The sequence below is a fragment of the Phaseolus vulgaris genome, chromosome 4 (assembly GCF_051622355.1).
Source record: "Phaseolus vulgaris cultivar YP4 chromosome 4, ASM5162235v1, whole genome shotgun sequence".
NCBI classification, from domain to species: Eukaryota; Viridiplantae; Streptophyta; class Magnoliopsida; order Fabales; family Fabaceae; genus Phaseolus; species Phaseolus vulgaris.
The window spans coordinates 25,415,671-25,424,893 of NC_143501.1; positions in this window are offsets into that span (position 1 = coordinate 25,415,671).

Genomic DNA, 9,223 nt, shown 5'->3' on the forward strand with positions numbered 1-9,223 from the left:
TGTATAACTTAGTTGCAAGTTTTCCAAAGAGAATCCTCAAATCATGGTTTGTGAAATTTGGAGCTCTATCCAACACTATGCTTGAGGATAAACCTTGAAGATGTATCACTTCTCTAGAGAAGAGTTTATCCATGAAAATCGAATCAAATCCTTTTGTTGTCCTAGGAAGCTCTAATATGAAGTTTGTGTCTTCCCAAGGATCATTTACAAAAGGTGAAGGAGTATAGAGTTCTTGAGACATTGCCTTAGGCGTATTTGTAAAACAAGAAATGTATCTAAGGTAATGTCTTTGAACTTCTTTTCTCATGGGCGACAAAAGTTTTCCCTTTAAAAGCTCTAGAGTTTTATCAACTCTATTTTGTCCCATGAGTTCTCCTTCATGAAGACTTTTTCTCTTATGTGTAAAGATAGTCTCGTTGTTACAACCATTGTTTGAGAATTTGTACACTTTGCAATGGTTGTCTCAATAAGACATGACAAGTTTCTTTAGGCACTACTTCACATAAAAATTTGTTTTTGTAGATGCTTATAGATAACTTGACATTCACATGGTGATATCCTAGCACATATGAGAAATAATCTATTTTATCTTTATCTATGCAAGCTTCTTTTAAAGACTCTTCTTTTTTGCTTATGCTTGCAAGTGTTCCTTTACAAGAGGTAAGGCTAGGTTGTTCAACAAGAAGCATGTTTTTAAGGGTATTTTCAATGTGTTTGCCTTGTTGAATGACCTTGTGGGAAGGAACACTCTTCTCCCACGCCTTTTGTTTCACAAGGTTTTCTTTCTCTTCTATTTTTACATTTTCATCACTCTCACTAGCTTCTTTTTCTTGGCTACTATTCTCATCTTTGTCCCTTAAGATCATAGATCTTTCATTGGAACATTGAGATGCTAATTGATCATTGCCAAGGTATTCTAAACATGGAATTTCTCTAGCTTGAGTGTGAGAGATATGCTTGGTTAGGTTTTGGGAAAGTTCTAAAGATGGTTCTTGTATATGTTCTTCCCCTCTATGGAACTCATCCTTGTCATAAGATACATAGTATGAACTTTGTTTTTGACTTGATTGTTTTCTCAAAATTTGTTTATAAACTTTAATGCTAAGTTGAATCAAGTCATTTAAATCTCTATAAGGTAAAAGTTCAACTTTGTTTCTTATCTCAAGTTTGAGACCACTTAGAAACCTAGCTATGGTGGTATGGTTGTTCTCGTTAATCCTTGCCCTCTCACTATATGATATCATCTTTTGCCAATATTCTTCTACACTCATATCTTTTTGATGAAGTCTTTGGAGCTTGTCCATCAACTTCCTATTGTAATGGGAAGGAATATGGCGACATCTCAAGGCTCCCCTAAGGTCATTCCAAGATGTAATGGGAGGGTCCTTGTGGAGATGTCTCTCTCTTTTTAGGGCATTCCACCAATACATAGCATCACATTGAAAACTTAAGGTAGCTAAGGGTAGTTTCTTTTCTTCACTCACATGGTTGTAAGCAAACAATTGCTCTACCCTCATCTTCCAATATAGATACGTTTCTAGATCTTCTTTTCCATAGAAATGAGGTAGCTCTACCTTAACTTCCTTTAGGTTTTCTTGTCTCTCTTTTCTAGCTCTCCTAGGGGATGGTTGATGATATTTGTACCGACCAGGTAGTCGGGAGTGATGACGTGGCAGTAAGCGATAATATAGGCGTGTTGAACGGGACACCTGGCTAACAGGGGGAAGTACATCGGGAAGTCTGTGTAGTCGCCAAGTGTTGGCTTGGCGTTCTTCGATCTCTAGTATATGTAAACCAGCGGTCACCAACTTGCGTCGTAGTCGCCGTATGTGAGTTCTGGGAGACCAGGCGATTAGAGATCGCCGAGAGGGGCACATCGCCGAGAGATTAGGAAGGCTTGCTTAAGGCCTTCAAGAAGTACAAGCACGGAGGATGAGGTTGTCAGATGATCATTCCCTGGCCAGAGGTCGAGGCAAGGGAACAATTTCCCAGAACATGCATGATGTGCAAGTAATGCAGATCGTGATAGCAGCAGGAGAGACCACAGAGAAGGTGTGCATGGTGACACCCCGTGCTCGCCACTAGAAGAGATCGCGCTCCAAGGCAGCTATGCACCGAGTTACTCCTTGCATGGGTAACTTAGTCGAACAGCCTGAAGAGTAGAAGTGACGCTCAAGTGGAAGGTGGCTCCAGATGGTGACACGTGTACAGTTGGATGCAAGCCACGTGTCCAGGTGTAATCGTCAGGAGAGAGAAAATGCACAGGTATATAAGGAATTCTAACGAACTTCTGAGGTACGCGCGTTTAGAACACATCTTTACGCTTGTGAGAACACTTGAGTACGCTGAGAGAGAACATTGCACGGTTCCTTGAGTTCTTAGCTTTTCTCTTAGTATTTTGGTGATTCCGTCACTGACTTGAGCGTCTGAGCGCGATCGGCCGCAGCGGCGCCACTCTGTCTTTTTCAGGTTCTTGCGAGGATTTGAGGCTTGAAGGACGGAAGCTAACGTGGTGCTAAGCTGATCCAGGAGGAGGTACCTTCGACGTGGCAAGACTCTTGCGCTCTGGTCAACCGGCAGGATCATCAGGCGCCCACCGTGGGGTCGTGTAAAACCTGTTCCCATCCACAGCGTGAGTTCTTGAAGTTTCTGTGTGGTTGTGTGCTGGTGCAACCATTTTCCACCGTTCGTTCGAGCTTTTGTTCGGTGAATTCGAGTTTTCCGCCATTCGTTTGGGTTTTAATCGGTAGTTGGAAGTTTTCCACCGTTCGTTCGAGCTTTCGATCGGTTTCATGAAGTTTCTTGCTGTTTGTGCGGTTTTCAATCGGTTGTTTGAAGTTTTTACCGTTCGTTCGCGTTTCTAATCGGTGAATCGGGAGTTTGCTGGAGAAGCGGTAGGTTCGTGGTGAGTTTGCGAGTTTCTGTGAAGGTTTTGACGTCCGAACCTATCGGCGTGCTGCTGTGGTTGCGTTCCTGGAGGTTCTTTGGAGTTTGAGAGTTTTTGACCGATTGATTGCTGGATCAATCGTTTCGCTGGTGAAGGTTTTGTTCGCGGAAGTTTGATTTGCTGATTTTTCATGAGAAAGATGAGAAGCAACCGTTCAAGTCCCGTTGTGCCGACTGCTACCGAAGGCGCCATGACCATGGCGCAGATGATGGAGATCATGCGTGCGCTGCAAGCAAATGTGGAGGCATCGCGCATAAAGCAAGCGAAGATGCATGAAGACCTGGTCCCCTCTCAGGCCAGAAATGAAGAGCTCAGTAAGGTAACTGAGGAGTTGCGTCAAGCTCTTCAAGAGCAGAGAGGACGCACGGTTGTGGAAGAGGTTGCGCCGTCATCGCCGCCGCGCGTTTTCCCAATGCCGTTTGCACAGGCGATCACGGACACGCCTATCCCTGCGAGCGTAGTACCTGTTAAAGCCTCTTTCACCGGCGTGGAGGATCCTGAGGCACATCTCACTACGTTCCACACGCAGATGATGCTGTCAGGATGCTCAAATGCTGTGTATTGCAAGATGTTTGTGAGCACGCTCCAGGGAACAGCGCTGGAATGGTTTGTTAGCCTGCCTACAGGTCACATAACCAATTTCCAGCAGTTTTCGAAGCTTTTCGTCGACCAGTACATTGTGAACAAGGCGCCACCTAGGGTGTCTTATGATTTGTTCGACGTAAGGCAGTACCAGGGAGAGTCCCTCGGGGACTACTTGAAGACTAGACCTATCAAGAAGACTAGACGGGTTTAGGGTTTAGGTAGAGTCAATTCCAGCACCTATCAAGAAGACTAGACCTTACTCATGTCAAATTTCCACTCAAATAAGCACCAATTGAGAATGAATTCCAGCACCAAATTAAGAGGCCAAAGAATGAAAGCAAGAAACAATTTAATTGGAAAAACAGTACCACACAAATGAAGTTAGATTGTGACAACTAGAAAGAGTTCCAAGAAATATTAGAAAAGCAAATAAAGGTACTCAAATAAAGGTAGGCACACAAAATGAATCCTAAGAATAGCACTAGAATAGATTTCAAAATCAAAAAACAGCACCACTGGAAAATTGTTGTGGGCCAGAGAACGTGATTTCCCTCAATTTATGCTGAGCTGCCCCTTTAATATTTGATTCTGAAAATTTATATGCAAAATATTCAAGATCTTAACTAAAATCTGGCGTTTGTTTCACTCCAAACGCATGAACCATTTTTTTTTAATAAATTTATCAAATTCAGTGTTCAGTTACGCCAACTATAGCGCCTAGATTTGCACACTGTTTTTAAAATATTTATCATTTTTTTTCTATTGACTCTTTTGAGCTGATTCTTTTTTTTTTCTTTTCTGTAACACCTCAATCTTGCATAATCCAGAGAATCAAAAATTTCTTATGAGGGAAAATAATTTTCTGAAACAAAACAGCCAGCACAGAGAATGTAAAATAGGGGATTCTGTAAAAACTGGAAAAAACAGCAAGAGACCAAAAGATAAACACAATGGAATTGATAAAAAGGAATTTGTGTAAGATCTAAACACAAATATGAACTCAAGCTAAAAATAAAAGGCACCAAAAGATCAAGAACACAGCAGATTCAAATAAAATAAAAATACCCAAAATCAAGAAACAATCAAGCCAAACAAAGGACTACTATGATTTGATGACATTGTGGATGAACATGACTTGACAAAACATATATGGATTTAGAAATTAAAAGACTCAAAGAGCATAAAATGAACCAAATAAAAGTGAAATAAAGACTCAAATACCTAAAAGAAAAACAACAACTCAAAGGTGTATGGAATCCTATCACAAATTGCACAAGGATTGTTCAAGATCAATTGAACAAAGTGCACCGATTGGATCTTCCAAATAGCACACCAAATCAAAGTTAAAATTAAAAAACAGCAAGACAATGATGGAAACAAGATGAACAACATGAAATAAAGAAGAACTCAAAATGAAAAGACCAAGAACTACTCATCTTTGAAGAACCTATGCTCTGATACCAATTGATGGCAAATTCATGGAGCTCTTCTCGGAATCATGAGAAAAATGGTGCGGAAACTATGGATGTAAATGAGCAAGATCCTCTTAGAAGCTATGGTGATCTTGAAGGTGCATGATTTTGTATGGAAAAAGGGAGGTTCGGCCAACCCTATGGTAGGTGATGAAGGTGAAGATTAGATCCTAGAAACTAGGGAAAAGCAAAGTATGGCACAATGTTGGCAGCATAACTTTACACTCATTAATCTTGCAAATACAAGTGATAGGCATCTCCTTTTGATCCTGCCTGTTGACCGGAACGCAAGAGCCTCGCCTCGTCAAAGATATCTTCCTCTGGATCGGCTTGCACCACGCTAGCTTCCGTCCTTCACACCTCGATTCACCTCAAGAACCTGCAAAAGACAGAGTGGCGCCGCTGCGGCCGATCGCGCTCCGACGCTCAAGTCAGTGACGAAACCACCAAAACTCTAAGAGAGAAAACTAAGAACTCAAGGAACCGTGCAAAAGCTCTCTCAATCACTCAAGTATTCTCCAAGCGTAAAGAAGTATTCTAAACGCGCGTACCTCAGAAGTTCGTTAGCATCTCTTATATACCTATGCACTTTCTCTCTCCTAACGGTTACACATCTGAACACGTGTCTCGCATCCAGCTGTACACGTGTCACCATCTGGAGCGTCCTCTGCTTGAGAGTCACTTCTTACTCTTCAGGCTGTTCGACTAAGTTACCCATGCAAGGGGTATCTCGGTGTATAGCTGCCTTGGAGCGCGATCTCTTCTGTGTGGCGAGTACGGGTGTCATCATGCACACCTTCCCTGTGGTCTCGCCGGCCGCCATCATGATCTGCTTCACTTGCTTCATCGTGCATGTTCTGACAAACTGTTCCCTGGCCTCAACCTCTGGCTAGAGGATGATCTTCTAATAACTTCATCCTTCGTACTCGTGCCCCTTGAGAGCCTTGAACAAGCTTTCCTGATCTTTCGGCAATGTCCTCCTATCGGCGATCTCTGATCACTTGGTCGCCTGGGTTCACATCCGGCGACTACGACACAAACCGCCGGTTTAGATATGCTGGAGATCGGAGCACGCCAACTCAACGATTGGCGACTACACGAGCTTTCCGACTTCCTTCCCTTCTGTCAGCCAGGTGTTCCGCTCAACATGCCTATTTTATCTCTTGCTGCCACGTCATCACTCCTGACTACCTGGTCGGTACACAAGCCCCCAGTCTTAAGCGGAGCCTTGTCCAGCGAAAAGACTAAGAGGTCACGTCACTGTCGATCTACGTGGCTCTGGCGCAGGTTTCCGTACATCCGTACCCTCTGCTTTCTGACGCTCCACTAACTTCTTTCCCATCGTTCGACACGTGGCTTCATCAACGGTCATCTTTAATTGACGTTTGCGCTTCCAGACACGTTCGAAAAACCCTTTAAACCCTTTCATTTCCACTGTTTCATCACTTTTCTGCATTCTCATACGTTCTAAGTTTTTCTCTGCGAACCCACAAAGCTTCTCAACTCTCTCAACCTTCAACTCTCTTCAACACTCAACCGATCACAAAAAGGTACCTCTTTTACTTCTTCTGTTGATATTTGCTGCATTTTAACCGATTTGCATCATCCATTATCTGCCTAGTGCATACGTTGTGGGTTGTTTTTCCCTTTTCTCCTTCTCGTAACTTAGGGCTTCGTCTTCCATCACGTTCATCCCAGTGAACTCTTGTTGGTTCGTTCCTCCTTCTTCGTCCTCCATCGAATCGTTTTCTGCAATCTTTGTTCATCCCTTTCCTTTTTCCTTTGCAGTTCCTGCGATGGCTTGCACGAAAACCACCGCGAACCCTCCTCCTCCATCGCGAAACCCTCCACCCCAAGCACATAACCTACCACGAGCATCTAGTGCTCCTTCTACCCAGGCTGAGAGGCCTGCAACTTCTCACACCAACCTCGCTCAGGCAACTCCACCAGTCGCCGGAGGAGCCTCCATTCCCACACAAGACTACAAGAAGCTCTACCCGTGGGCCACCTCTGTACAGACATGCTTGTATCTTCTGCTTCTGTTTTAATTGCTCACCTATCTTTTGCCCTGTGCAGATAACATGCTGGGAAAAGGAAAAATGGCTGAATTGAGGGCGATCGCCCGAACTCACAAGCTGGCGGCGGGCTCCCAAACCGTACCCAACTCGGTAGTGGAGATTGTCGTTGCCCAAGGCAAGACTCCTCCTCAAGGTCCAACTCCTTCGGGGACACTACCCGCCCCTCAAAGGAAAAAACTTGTCTTGAGGAAACCAAAGAGGAAAAATCCTCAGGTGGTACAAGAGGTTGAAGAGGATGACGAGGCGATTGAGGACGGTCTCATCACCAAAAGAAGAAGGGTGGCACCCTCTTCACCACCCGCTCTCCCAACACAAACGCCTCCTTCTCCTTCCGCCCCAACACCGCCCTCTCCTCCAGCTCCAACACCGCCAGTCCAAGCAACACCCTTGGTTGTTGCGCCCCCTGTGGTTGAACGCAGCGAGCGTAACTTCATTGAGAATCCTCCGAGCGCCTCCACGCCATTTGTATCTGCTGGAGAGGGTCCTCCTTCAACCACCTCTATCGCTGGGGCTGCACAAGAAGGAGATGAGGGTGGCCATAACTCGCCAATTCTGATAATAGAATCTCCGACTTCACCACCACGCCAAAAAGCCCCCCTTGTTCTACAGACTCAAGAGGGTGGTGGTGAAAGTCAGCACCAGGCTCCTCCAGCACCTCCACCAGCAATAACTGCAAGCCTCCCATCTTTTGTCGACGAGGCCTTGAAGCCCTTCACGGCCAATCTGAAAATGATGGCGGAGGATCTCCCCTTAATCGTAACCAAAGCTGTGGAGGAGTCCAACAAGAGTCTTCGAGACGAGAACTCAGCACTCCAGGAGGCAAACCGCCTGATAAGGATGGAGGCAGAAAAACTGTCTTGCAACCTAATGGTGGCGGAAATCGATCATTCAAGGCTGGAGGACGCCATGAGCGCTGAGCTAAGGGGCGCGCGCAAGGAGGCCTCCGATCTGCGCCAAAAACTGCACCTCCTAGTTCAAGAGAAAGCCGAGCTGCAGAGTAGGCTGGTACCCTACAGGCTTAAGGTGGCCAAGGTGGAGAACCTTGAAAAGAGGTCAGCTGATCGGGAGGTCCTCCTCGGGAAGGTCGAGAAGGAGAGGGACGACACCGTGGCTGAGCTCGCCAAAGCTCAAGAGGAAAACAAGAAAACTGGTGCAGAGCTGGCCCAGGCGCAGGACAAAGGCAAAAAGGTTGCTGAAGAACTTGCTCAAGCTCGCGGGGAAACTGAAGAGCTGAAGAAACAAATCGAAGAGCTCGAGCAAAACTCCGCCCAAGTCCTTTCCGCCGGGTTCGACGCCGCTTTGGAGTAAGTTGCTTGCCAATACCCCGAGCTGGATCTGACCATGGTGTCCATTTGCAACGAAGTGGTGGATGGGAAGATCGTGCCCTCCGAAGATTGACCACTTCCCTCCATCACTCGTTTTTTGAGACTTAGCGCTTATTTCTATTTGCACGGACTTTACTTGCAACTCTTCCTCTTATGTATTTGAACTGACACTGCTTTCATGTGACTTCTTATACTTTTTGCACCTCGTCTTTATATTTACTTCGCATTCTTTAACCTTCGTCTGCATTCTTACTCGCTGTATGGTTGATCAACTTATCTGGTGAAACTTGCTTAAACAAATCAACCCAGCGATACTCCGGGTTCAACTATTCACTCACCGTTCTGAACTTGAGCGAACCGTTAATCTTACAACAATTCATCAACTGTTAACTCAAAGTAAAACTTGAGCAACTTATTAACCTTCAAGCGATGACATTTATCATAACTTGCAAACTTAAGGAAATTAGCTACTTACTAGGCAGCAGGTTTTAACTTAAACTGGTATTACAATACAGTTTACCTGATCTGCCTGGCAAGGTTAGCCTTTACTCCTGTCATCGCCTGGAATTCCTCTGATCGCCATAGGGTTCTGGCGATGCAAGCTTCCTTTGCCTTCATAACTTGGCTATTGTTCCCTCATCTTGGGGTAGAGGCGCCTTTCGGATCCTTCTCTACCTCCCTGAGTTTCAGAACAATAAGCCGGATAGCGAGGTGTTCTCTTTGAACCTACCTTAGCTATCCTTTAAACTTCTTCGACCCTTCACGCCATACCTGAACTCGTTCAAGACGAGAAGGATTTTATCTTGTCTGAACTCA